General features: G+C 44.4%; 1 protein-coding gene across 3 annotated transcripts in view; it reads left to right on the plus strand.

Annotated features, from left to right (window-relative positions):
• LOC137325430 (KN motif and ankyrin repeat domain-containing protein 1-like) overlaps positions 1-13,020 on the plus strand; it is an 82,137-nt gene that overhangs the window by 24,097 nt on the left and 45,020 nt on the right. The window lies entirely within an intron of this gene.

A 13,020-nucleotide genomic window follows, 5' to 3' on the forward strand; every position in this document is an offset into this window, starting at 1 on the left:
TCAATATTAGAGATTTCACACCATGACTGTCACATATCACCCACTGTTTTAGTGAGTCCCCTATAGTGTACTCAAATATATCTTATCCCCACTCAAAATGTTATTTTGAAAAAAAATGCACCATTTTTTCTCACTAACTGAATTTTCTTCTGACCAAAATAATGATTTAATCAAAATGTTTTAAAAATCACAATAATGTGATTACATTTATCCATTGAGTTGTCTTTTGTATCTTTTAATACCTTTATAAAGGTTTTTGTTTGAAGGCCTCAGATGCTCTCAAAGCCAATGCTTGGACTTGATATTTTCGCCAGAACTGTGACATTGTTAACTGAATTCAGATTGTGCATTGTGAGCATGTGCTGTGTACCTACATTCCCAGGATGCATCAGTACCATTCAGTAGTTAAAGTGCTGAATATTTTTCTTTAGCTTCTAGCAGTTTCTCTTTGGTTGTTTTCCAAATTATCAAAAGACCCTCTGGTCCATCCAGCCTGTCCCACAGAACTGCGATGCCTTGTGCATCACAATATATAGACTCCCCACCCCACCCGAAAGCCATGTGATCTCACTAGTCTCACCTTACTAGTCTGTCACAGACCATGCACCTCTTGTTGTTCAGAAGGTGCGAATGGCAGCTTGCTCCCTTAGCAGCACAACTGTGATCAAAACTACATACCACTACTCCACCATATAATAGCACTACCAATTATAGTGAATTAAAGCACTATATAGAAAGGTTACAGCATGGAAGGAGGCCAGTCGGCCCATCGAGTCCATGCCGGACTCTTACTCATCACATGTTCACCCTGACTAATTACCCCTTGGCCATGGATGAGCCTAGACCCAAAGCGTGCACAAAATACCCCCTGTGCAATGCAAGGCACCGCAGGCATATCTGCAAGAAATCCCACATTTAACAAAAAAACTGGATAGTCACAGCACACGCTGTTGTGATTTTATTCCGATGGTTCTCCTGACCACTTTTAAAATAGCTGTAGGAACTCCACAAAGAACTTTTGAAATGACTATAAAGAATCTACATTCGCTGAAAAGATTGGAGGATTGAAAGGAGGGACGGGGAAGTGCAGTGAAAACTAATTGAGATTACTGATCCCCGGTACCTGTGTGTGAAATCTGTTGTGTTTCGCATGTCCCTATTTATCACACCCTTTCAGTTCCACAGCACTTCTTATAAGTAGGAAGACAGGGCAATGAAAAACAATGGACACCAAGCAAGAAGGAAGAAAGAGATAGGGGGCCAAAGGTACAATTGAAGAGAAGGGATTTTAGGGTGCTTGAAAAAGCACGGGAGGAAGGTGGCAAGGCAGAACAATTTAAGGCCGGACTTCCAGAGGGCTGGGGCCTAGTGGCCAAAAGAGTGATCATTGAAGGTGCAGCAGAGGGAGCAGGAGAGAGGGAACAACCAGATGTCGGAAGAACAGAGGGGGTGCAGACAGACAAGATCTTGTCAATTTGCTCAAGCACATTGGAATTTGACAAGAAAGGATAATAGCAAGCTGCAGACTTTGACTGAGCTATAGTTTGTAGAGGGTGGAAGTGGGGAGACCGTCTAGAAGAGAGTTAGAGAAGTCGACCCTTGAGGTTGTAAAAGGGTACATTAAAGTTTTGGCAACAAGAAAGGAAAGGTGGAGCAGAAGCAAATGCTTTTACAGAGGGGAAGAAAGTGATCTTGGAAATAAAACATTTGTGGCAGAAGAAACTCGGAACCATTTCCATCTCCCGGGATTAAATCAGGTAGCTCCAGTAAACAGATCCTGTGTCCCTTATGATCAGGAGTTCACCTTTACTGCCAATATCTAGTGGCACAATAGCATGACCCAGGGGTTAGTAACAATGAAACCTCTAGATATATGAAGTAAATATTGTAATCTCGTATGTGCCCCCATATACACATGTACACTTCTCCAATCATCTGAATGGCACCCCAATTAACAAGGCAGAATGTAAATCAGCAAACTAATTTATTTTACAATTATCAAATGAATGAGCAACATTTATAGTAAATCCTGCCATACTGCAACTTAATTTCAGTATTAGTCCGTGTATCAAAGAAAATAATAAATACATCATACTGGGATAAATAAATATCATCCTCTTTACTGTAAGGCAGACTTGTTCCTTATCCGTTTTCCTCAGCAGACCTTCTAGAACTGACTATAGACTCTGTACTTCTGTCCTGTTTCCTACAGGAAGACATGGGGTTGATCTCTGAATCTTTCCCAGCTCTCCACGTCTAGGGATTGGACAGTAAAGACCCAAGTTAAACCAGCTACTGCCCACTCACCACCCATCCCCCCACCACCCCACCTTTGAGAGGGGCCTCCCCTGCAACACTCAGTAAAGAAGCCATACCAGTATAATCATCTGATATAATGGATAAGGAAGTTCACTGGAATATCTGAATAGACTTTTATTGCCTACGGCTGGAGTGGTATGCGAGATTAACTGTTCAACGAGTACACATCGCCCAGCACATCTGTTCAGAGAATGTAACCCTTTGTGAGCTAAATTTAATTTAGGGTAGCATTTTAATATAAATCATTCCAAGATCCATCTGTAGTGAAAGAGTCAAATCCCAAAATGTGAGCGGCGGCCTCAAACAGGGAGAGGTGAGGGCATCGCTGTACGGCATCAGTGCATCCTGGGACTTTGGAAAGAAACGATTGCCTGAAAGGGAGTGGCAGTTGTAGAGAATGGGGGGGATTTGAGGGGGATTTTTTTTTTTGAGAAGGGAGTGATAACAGCAGTTTCAGAGGCGATAATGCCAGAAGATAGAGCCAGTTGATGATGGCGGTGAGCATAGGACTGAGAGTGGGTGGGGGGGGGGGGGGGTGGAAATCCATATTTTCAAAGAACTGTTTCATGGTGTTTCTAATTGATACATTTAACAAATAATTACCTCTTGATTTTGTGGCTTGGCTGAGAGTGGCAGTCCTTGCTGCAGATGTTTTACTGAATGTGACTCTCATCACTCAGTCTCATGCTAAATGTGCAAATTGAATACACATTCCCAGGAAGAATTAAATTGTTTTGGGTAGCTGTTGTAATCTGAGGACTGATGTTGACAGAGTGTTTTTGAATGTCTACTTGTGGTGCAACGACTGAAAAGGTTTTTCTAATCGAAATCTGCTTAGATGTTTAAGACTGGCACAGTATAAATAAGGATACATCTCAGGCCATACGGTAACATGGAAGAGAGACGTGCCTGGCTCCATTTATATAGTCACTTCATTCTCTGAGGTAAAAAAAAGTGAAATTATTTTAAACATTTTATACAAACAATGCTTACTTAAGTTACAGTGTACATTGACAATTGAGGGATATGATGTTAGCATCCCTAAGGCAAAGATTGGAATGCTCAACTGAGTTAAGATGTGGAGATGCCGGTGATGGACTGGGGTTGACAATTGTAAACAATTTTACAACACCAAGTTATAGTCCAGCAATTTTATTTTAAATTCACAAGCTTTCGGAGGCTTCCTCCTTCGTCAGGTGAACGATGTGAAAATGAAATCCTCGAAATGAAATCGCATTTATAATTCACAGAACAATGCTTGGTGAGTACAGACAGTTTTTTCAACTGCCCGTTGCCAAGGCAATCAGTGTGCAGACAGACAGGTGTTACCTGCCAGGTCTCAGAATATACAAATCACCAAAAAAAAACAACAAACAAAAAAAAAACAGAGATAGAGAGGTAGAAACATAGAAAAGACAGCAACTGACCCGTTATATTAAAAACAGATAACATTTGTTCGCTGGTGGGGTAACGTGTAGCGTGACATGAACCCAAGATCCCGGTTGAGGCCGTCCTCATGGGTGCGGAACTTGGCTATCAATTTCTGCTCGACGATTTTGCGTTGTCGTGTGTCTCGAAGGCCGCCTTGGAGAACGCTTACCCGAAGGTCGGTGGATGAATGTCCATGACTGCTGAAGTGTTCCCCGACTGGGAGGGAACCCTCCTGTTTGGCGATTGTTGCGCGGTGTCCGTTCATCCGTTGTCGCAGCGTCTGCATGGTCTCGCCAATGTACCATGCTCTGGGGCATCCTTTCCTGCAACGTATGAGGTAGACAACGTTGGCCGAGTCACAGGAGTATGAACCATGCACCAGGTGGGTGGTGTCCTCTCGTGTGATGGTGGTATCTGTGTCAATGATCTGGCATGTCTTGCAGAGGTTACCGTGGCAGGGTTGTGTGGTGTCGTGGACGCTGTTCTCTTGAAAGCTGGGTAATTTGCTGCGAACCACCAGCGAACAAATGTTATCTGTTTTTAATATAACGGGTCAGTTGCTGTCTTTTCTATGTTTCTACCTCTCTATCTCTGTTTTTTTTTGTTTGTTGTTTTTTTTTGGTGATTTGTATATTCTGTGAGACCTGGCAGGTAACACCTGTCTGTCTGCACACTGATTGCCTTGGCAACGGGCAGTTGAAAAAACTGTCTGTAATCACCAAGCATTGTTCTGTGAATTATAAATGCGATTTCATTTCGAGGATTTCATTTTCACATCGTTCACCTGACGAAGGAGGAAGCCTCCGAAAGCTTGTGAATTTAAAATAAAATTGCTGGACTATAACTTGGTGTTGTAAAATTGTTTACAATTGTCAACTGAGTTAAAACATTTTTGTTTCTCAGCAAAGGTTCCAGTCTCTGTATGCTGCGTTGACATGGAGTGGGGAACTTGCGTCCAATGGGAGAGGAGTGGGCCTCCCCCATTGTGGTGCCCTTCTCCACCCCCCCCCCATCGTAATCGTAGTGTTACCCCCCCCCCCATCGTAGTGCCTCCTTCCCTTCATCAGAATGCCCCCTCCCCATCCCATAATGCCCCTCCCCCCATCGTGACGCCCCTCTCCCCCCATCGTGACGCCCCTCTCCCCCCATCGTGACGCCCCTCTCCCCTCATCGTGACGCCCCTCTCCCCCCATCGTGACGCCCCTCTCCCACCATCGTGACGCCCCTCTCCCCCCATCGTGACGCCCCTCTCCCCCCATCGTGACGCCCCTCTCCCCCCATCGTGACGCCCCTCTCCCCCCATCGTGACGCCCCTCTCCCCCCATCGTGACGCCCCTCTCCCCCCATCGTAGTGCCCCCCTTCCCACCTCCATCACGCCCCTCTCCCCCCCCATTGTAGTGCCCCCCTTCCCCCCTCCATCATATTGCCCCCCCTTCCCCCCCCCCCAACATTGTAGCCCCAGCCTCTGAATATTGGGTTGACATCCAGCTGGGTACTCGTGTCCGATGGGAGTGGAGTGCCGACACCTCGTCACATCTAGCCGATTCTCCTGATAGGGAGTTGTGAGTCAGGCTAATGATCTGTCCACATAGAAAGGGACTTTATTACAGAAACGACCTAAAGCATCATTTGCTGGATGTAAAGTAGTGGTAGAAATGGGTTGCTTCGTGCTGCTAGGTACGGAAGAGAAGAAGAGGAGCGAGAAGAAGTTGTATGCTTTTATCATTCACAGAACGCAGTGTTTAGAGTGTTTTTCAGACTGTTATGTAGTTGATTGCTTAATCATTGCATCAGATGGTCTGTGACAACACAAAGAATTGAATAGGTTCATGGATATAAAGTCATTCTTTAAAATTAATTCACTTCCTAGTAACTTAAGAGCCATTGATGTGGGCAAATTTTGATGGGATAGTTAATTCATTGATCTGGGTCTTAGATGCAGGGACTTTTCTTTCAGCTTCTCTAATCATTGAAGTGTCATGGTGCAAATTATTCTATTGAATGTAAAAGTAATTATTTTTTTCTCCCAAATTTTGTCCATTTTAAAATCCCTCCTCTTCTGAATGCACTGACTCTTCCTGGAGTATGGGCCCATGGGTGCTATCAGTCCTCCACTACCTCACACAAGTAGCTATTCTTGCTGTTTTAACCCAGACAGTGAGTGGCAGCAGGCTATTTACTCATGGACGGCATCAGACTCAAGCCCCCGTTTTATATGGGTAAACAGCGCTACAGGAGTGAAGAGGCCAGAAAACTCATGGAATTTACTAAGGGACTTATTTAAATATGATTGCATAAAGGTCGGTGGTATAGTGAGGCCCACGCGCACACTAAACACAACTTCCAAACGCTGAAAGAAATTTGGATCAAGGAATTCAGTCACTTCAATTGCATTGCATGGGCCTATTTGTTGATTGCAGAATGCGTGGGCACTTTCTTTACTGCACCACTGGGGAATCAGCCCTAGAGTCTTCAGATAGGAAAGGGAGAAAATTGGAAGGCAAAGAAACTCCATAATAAAGTAAACCCAGGTAAATAATCAAGTAAAGTGACATGAAATGGTAAATTCATTGTGTTGCAATGTATATTCCTCAAATGCAGTAAGTTTCTGCGGTACATTGTGACCATTCTTAATGCTGAAATCAGCACTATAGATAGCACTGGTTTTCTGACAAACAGTATGAGTTCACAAACATTTAAAATATATCCCTATTTAATCACTCTAAGGACAACATCAGTACTGTGGCAGAACAACACAGTTTTAAGTGCACCAGCTTCGCAATATATTATTATTCATCTGAACTTTGTTGTTTTCATCAATATGATATTTGAAGGCTCTGTTGATCTAAATGCAGTAGCTTCATGTTGGCTCTACCTGTTTGTTTCCTACCCAAAGACGTGATCCTGGAAGCTGCTGAGAATAAAGTGCCCTCGTATAGTCAGTTGGATAAAGGTATTGTTTGTAGTTCAGAAAAGCTTATGTATCATGTGTACACTGGCTTAATATTTCTGTCTTAATTAAATAATTAAATTATTAGGAACCTTTGCAAATGAAGAGTTATAGCATATGGATTCAGGTATGTAAATGGTTTCAAAAGAGCGATGTAGTCTCTGATGTTTAGCATTTTAATGAGTTTCTGATTTTATACCTATGAACTTTTCTTTTTGTAATTATTTGTTTTTTTCCTGCCAAAAATTGCTTCGCTGCACAGTGTAATCTAGAGGGCTGGTTAGTCAGGCAGTCCTGGCTACAGAAGAGTAGTCCTATATTCTCTTCCTCCTCCCTAATTTCTCATCAACTTGAAACTAAGACTCATCGCACAGTCTTCAACTCAACGCTGTGGAATTCCTTACTTACCTCAGTTTTCCCCTTCGCCGCCTATAATCTACAAGTTTTAAGCCCAATCTGGCCACCAATTGCTCAGCAAATTTGGCCAGTGAATAGCTGAGCTATGCAGACCAGAAGGCTCCCAGATTCAATCCCCAATCTGTGTTAAATTAGCCGATCTCAGCCAGGTACTACAACTGGACTCATTGGGGGTCATTTTAACCTAACTCACCGGGTGGGAAATCCACGGGATCGGGTGGAACGCTGGTTTTACATCCTGCCCAACATTACTCTCCATCGACTTCAATGCATTAGGGTTAGGGAATGCATTAGGTTCCCATCAGTTTCTCAACGGGCTGGCTAGATTAAAATTGCCACCATTGTTCCTGAGTTAGGGAAGGGAAAATTGCACAGCCCCTTTCTTCCCAACCCGCCCGCTCCCGCACCCCCCCCCCCCCATCACTATCCAGGATGCCTTGCTGGAAGTGTGGATATTGGGCGAGGACAGGATCGGGCTTGACGTGATGCTCCTCCTGGTTAATTAGCCTGCCAACATTCACAGTCAAAACTCACACATGAACAATGACGTATAGGAGAGATTTCAGAGGGTTCCTGGCACCATGGAGCTATAACCCAGCATTGAAACCTTCTTCATTTAACTTGAGGTATCTTCACTATGGGCCTTGGGTCTTCACCTACATTTCTCAATAAAAAAAATAGCTGTGTTAGTTTCTCACCATGCCTTTCCATTGAGATGAAGCACTTCATAATCATGAGCTGGATCTGCTGCGTCCTGAAGGATGGATAAATCCACCTTGTCGTTGATACTAGTTCTGGGGAAGGGGCACCCTGGATCCCAAACCTGTGCCCATTGAATTGCGGTCTGGATGTCCCAATTAAATTTGCTGCTGGCTTTTCCCACGTGAGTTTTAAGCTGAAGACTGAGGACAGTTACTGTTGAATATTTCAACGTTGCTGTGGTAGCACAACATGCCTCAGTCCTAGAGATGGACGATACAGGTCCATGCCTGCAATTTTCCATGCAGTGAGTTTCCCATTTCCATTTGTAATGTCTGAGCGAGGCACCGAGCAAAGACCAAACATTCCTGTGCAGCAAGTAAAAGTCTGCTTGCTTTCTCACCCTGGCGTAATGCAGAGAAACGTAGGAGAGGGGATTTGGGACGTAAAGCGATGCAGCACATCTTTCCTCGAGAGCTGCTGCATCCTATATAAAATCAGTGTGATATATTTTTTCATATTGATATTTTCGATGTATTTTTGTGCTGTTCAAACCGTATGATATCAGTACTGGGGACTGGAGCATTTCTCCACTACAGGTCCCCAATATGCACATCAAGCACTCCCAGGTCTGTTTAGAGTTGCTGTTCACCTGTTTTTCAGCTAGATGGCTTGTTTCTTTTAGTGGCCTGCAAGGGAGCAGCAAAAGTTTGTTTTTATGAGCGGTTTTCATTCTGTTTTACAGGCCTCACGCACACAGGCCAACTTGCCCTATATAACTCACAGACTACAAATTTCTAAAGTAACACGAGCTCTCTGAATTTTGTCTAAGTTTCCTTGATTTAAATTCTCATATATGTGAAAGAAGAGATTTGAAGCAGGGGTCTACCCTTCCGATTTGTGCTGTCTTGACTGCCCATCCATCTGGGGCTGCCTCCCAATAGGGTTGCCAACTCTCCCAGATTATCCTGGAGTGTTATATCGTTTACTTATCATTTGCTATGATATACTCTGATTAACAATCAAATGGAAAATATGATTCTTATTCTCTTAACCAACAGCAACATAGCTGAACAAGGGAATTCATTACCCATCCATTTTTTTGGGGGGGGGATGGTGTTGGTGGGGTGGTGACAGAGCACATAGTTTCCTATTCACCACTAATTCCAATGGCAGGCACACCTCCGCCTGCCTCCACTCTCCATCTCCAATAAGAGAGAATCTAACCACTTCTTCTTGACATTCAACAGCATTACCATCGCTGAATCCCCCACCATCAACATCCGGGGGGGTCACCATTGATCAGAAACTTAACTGGACCAGCCACATAAATACTGTGGCTACAAGAGCAGGTCAGAGGATGGGTATTCTGCGGCGAATTACTCACCTCCTGACTCCCCAAAGCCTTTCCATCATCTACAAGGCACAAGTCTGGAGTGTGATGGAATACTCTCCACTTGCCTGGATGAGCGCAGCTCCAACAACACTCAAGAAGCTCGACACCATCCAGGACAAAGCAGCCCACTTAATTGGCACCCCATCCACCACCTTAAACATTCACTCCCTCCACCACCGGTGCACAGTGGCTGCAGTGTGTACCATCTACAAGATGCACTGCAGCAACTCACCAAGGTTTCTTCGACAACACCTCCCGAACCCGCGACTTCTACCACCTAGAAGGACAAGAGCAGCTGGCACATAAGAACATCACCACCTGCACGTTTCCCTCCAAGTCACACACCATCCCGACTTGGAAATATATCGCCATTCCTTCATCGTCACTGGGTCAAAATCCTGGAACTCTCTTCCTAACAGTACTGTGGGAGAACCTTCACCACACGGACTGCAGCGGCTCACCACCATCTTCTCAAAGGCAATTAGGGATGGGCAATAAATGCTGGCCTCGCCAGTGACACCCACATCCCGTGAATGAATTTTAAAAAACTCATCAGATTGTGGAGCAGGGTCTACGTGGCGGGTTAGGATGGAAAGAGTCAAATCATGAAGGCAGGATTATTTGTGACATTTGAGGCTTTAAAAAAAAATTGTTAAATTCTTTTTCTGTCAAAGAATTTAATCGAAAATAAACATTTTTTAAAAGAAGAAATAGCTGTCATCAAGCAGTTCTAGTTCAGCATCCAATCAGCTTTTGCCCCTATTTTGATTGACATGATGTTATTGAATCAGGCAGTATTGAATTGACAGTAGATTCATCCAATCAGTGAGTGCTCTTACTTTCTTTAGCTACCCAATCAGCCAGGAGCGTGCGGGCAGGGCAGTTGGAGGCAGGAAGTAATATGATGACATCTCCCAGAATACATCCAACCAGAATTAAGAAGCTGACCTCCCAGCCCAACACCATTCCCACAGGGCTGCATCTCTACCTCATTGCTATCCTTTTGTCCCTGTTCTTATTCTATTATATTGCTTCTTTGATCATCATGGTTGAGAATCTGGGGTAAGAAGATGGAAACTCAACTTTGCAAAGCTGTACAACTCTACACTCAAGGAAAGAAAGCTCAAGTACAGCTTACTGCTAAGGACTCAAAATCACCTTTGGAATTAGTGATGAACAGAAAACTATATGCTCCCTCACCCCTAAATGAATGGGGAATGAATTCCCTTGTGCAGCTATGTTGCTGTTGGTTAAATGACCAAAAGCCATATTTTCAGTATGGTTGTAAATCAGATTATATCATAGCAAATGGTAAGTAAACAATATAAAACAAAATATATAGTGTCATATATAGTCTAAATTAGATTGAGAATGTTTAAAAGGAGCTGAGTAACTAATGTAAATACTACCAGGATTTCACATTCCACTGGTAGTTGTGGGTTAGTAGACTGTTTCAGTGGCTGTAAAAGGCTCCCTTGTATGGGTTTATAGATTAACAGAATTATGAGTTGAATGACAGAATGACATTTACTGTCTAATGGCTGGAGGCACTGTATAAAGAGTATAAAACACAACTCTTTCATGTGTAAAGAACCAGAGCTTCAGAAATTACTAAAGGTGCAATTTATTATAGAAAGAAATAGGTAATTTCAGTAGCACAGGGAGAGACACAAGATTTGAAGAGAAAACTGAACAAAATAAACATAAATTAACTCCTTGCCTTAGCCCCACACCTTGTCCAATGTCTTACTCTTGTACAGTACTGGATTGAGGAAATGGTGGCAATCTTAGGTCAATTATAGCACAGGGTAATTGCAGAATAAAGCTCCCTCCATTCTGCCTTAACAATACTCAAGAACTATTCAGAGGAGAATCCTACTGTACCAGTGTGTAATTTCCCATGCCAGGCATTCCCTTGGCCTCACTGAGTGAGATTACTGAATTATATGCAGTTTTGTGCTTTGGGCTCACTCCAACTTAGGAATTGCATTCAGCCTGCCCAAATTGTTTCCATGGACATTCCAGTTGAGAGGAAACTACCATCTCACTAGCCTGGGCTGGATTCAGACTTGGGTTTCAGAGATGAAGGTAGACTTTCCAATTGGTTATGCTGAATGCCTGGCGTAAAGAGGGCATAAAAGATGTCTCCTCATCACTGCAAACTGAGGTTAATGGCAAGTAATTTACCGGTCTGGCCTAAATGTGACCACAGCAATGTGATTGATTCTTAATCGCTCTCTTAATTGATTCTGTGAGTATGGCCACGTCAGGCTGTTGCTTGACTAATCTGTGGGACAGCTCTCCCAATTTTGGTACAAGCCCCCAGATGTTAGTGAGGAGGACGTTGCAAGCCATTCAGTTGTACAATCGCGCTACAGAAAGTCACACTAAGAATGAAACAAGACGGACCAGCCGTCATCGGACCACTAGGCACCGGACTAGACAAAGGCAAAACAAGCGCAGTCAACCCTGCAAAGTCCTCCTCACTAACATCTGAGGACTTGTGCCAAAATTGGGAGAGCTGTCCCACAGACTAGTCAAGCAACAGCCTGACATAGCCATACTCACAGAATCATACCTTTCAGCCGAAGTCCCAGACTCTTTCATTACCATCTCTGGGTATGTCCTGTCCCACTGACAGGGCGGACCCCCAGAGGTGGCGGTACAGTGATATACAGTCAGGAGGGAGTGGCCCTGGGAGCCCTCAACATTAACTCCGGACCCCATGAAATCTCATGGCATCAGGTCAAACATGGGCAAGGAAACCTCCTGCTGATTACCACCTACCACCCTCCCTCAGCTGATGAATCAGTCCTCCTCCATGTTGAGCACCACTTGGAGGAAGCACTGAGGGTAGCAAGGGCACAGAATGTACTCTGGGTGGGGGACTTCAATGTCCATCACCAAGAGTGGCTCGGTAACACCACTACTGACCGAGCTGGCTGAGTCCTGAAGGACATAGCTGCCAGACTGGGCCTGTGGCAGGTCGTGAGCAAACTAACACGAGCGAAAAACCTACTTGACCTCATCCTCATCATATACCTGTCGCAGATGCATCTGTCCATGACAGTATTGGTAGGAGTGACCACCGCACAGTCCTTGTGGAGACGAAGTCCCATCTTCGCACTGAGGACACCATCCAACATGTGTGGCACTACCACCATTCTAAATGGGATAGATTCAAAACAGATCTAACAGCTCAAAACTAGGCCATGAGGCACTATGGGCCATCAGCAGCAGCAGAATTGTATTCCAGCACAATCTGTAACCTCATGGCCTGGCATATCCCTCACTCTACCATTACCAACAAGCCAGGGGATCAACCCTGGTTCAATGAGGAGTGTCGAAGAGCATGCCAGGAGCAGCTAAAAATGAGGTGCCAAACTGGTGAAGCCACAACATAGGGCTACATGTGTGCTAAACAGCAGAAGCAACATGCTATAGACAGAGCTAAGCGATTCCACAACCAACAGATCAGATCAAAGCTCTGCAGTCCTGCCACATCCAGTCGTGAATGGTGGTGGACAATTAAACAACTAACTGGAGGAGGAGGCTCTGCAAACATCCCCATCCTCAATGATGGCAGAGTCCAGCTGAGTGCACTGGATATAGCAAAGGCTATGGGCCCCGACAATATCCCGGCTGCAGTGCTGAAGATTTGTGCTTCAGAACTAGCCACAATTTTATCAAGCTATTCCAGTACTGCTACAACATGGCATCTGCCCGACAATGTGGAAAATTGCCCAGGTATGTCCTGTCCACAAAAAGCAGGACAAATCCAGTCTGGCCAATTACTGTCCCATCAGT

Source organism: Heptranchias perlo, chromosome 9 (genome assembly GCF_035084215.1).
Source record: "Heptranchias perlo isolate sHepPer1 chromosome 9, sHepPer1.hap1, whole genome shotgun sequence".
In the NCBI taxonomy this organism is placed as follows: domain Eukaryota; kingdom Metazoa; phylum Chordata; class Chondrichthyes; order Hexanchiformes; family Hexanchidae; genus Heptranchias; species Heptranchias perlo.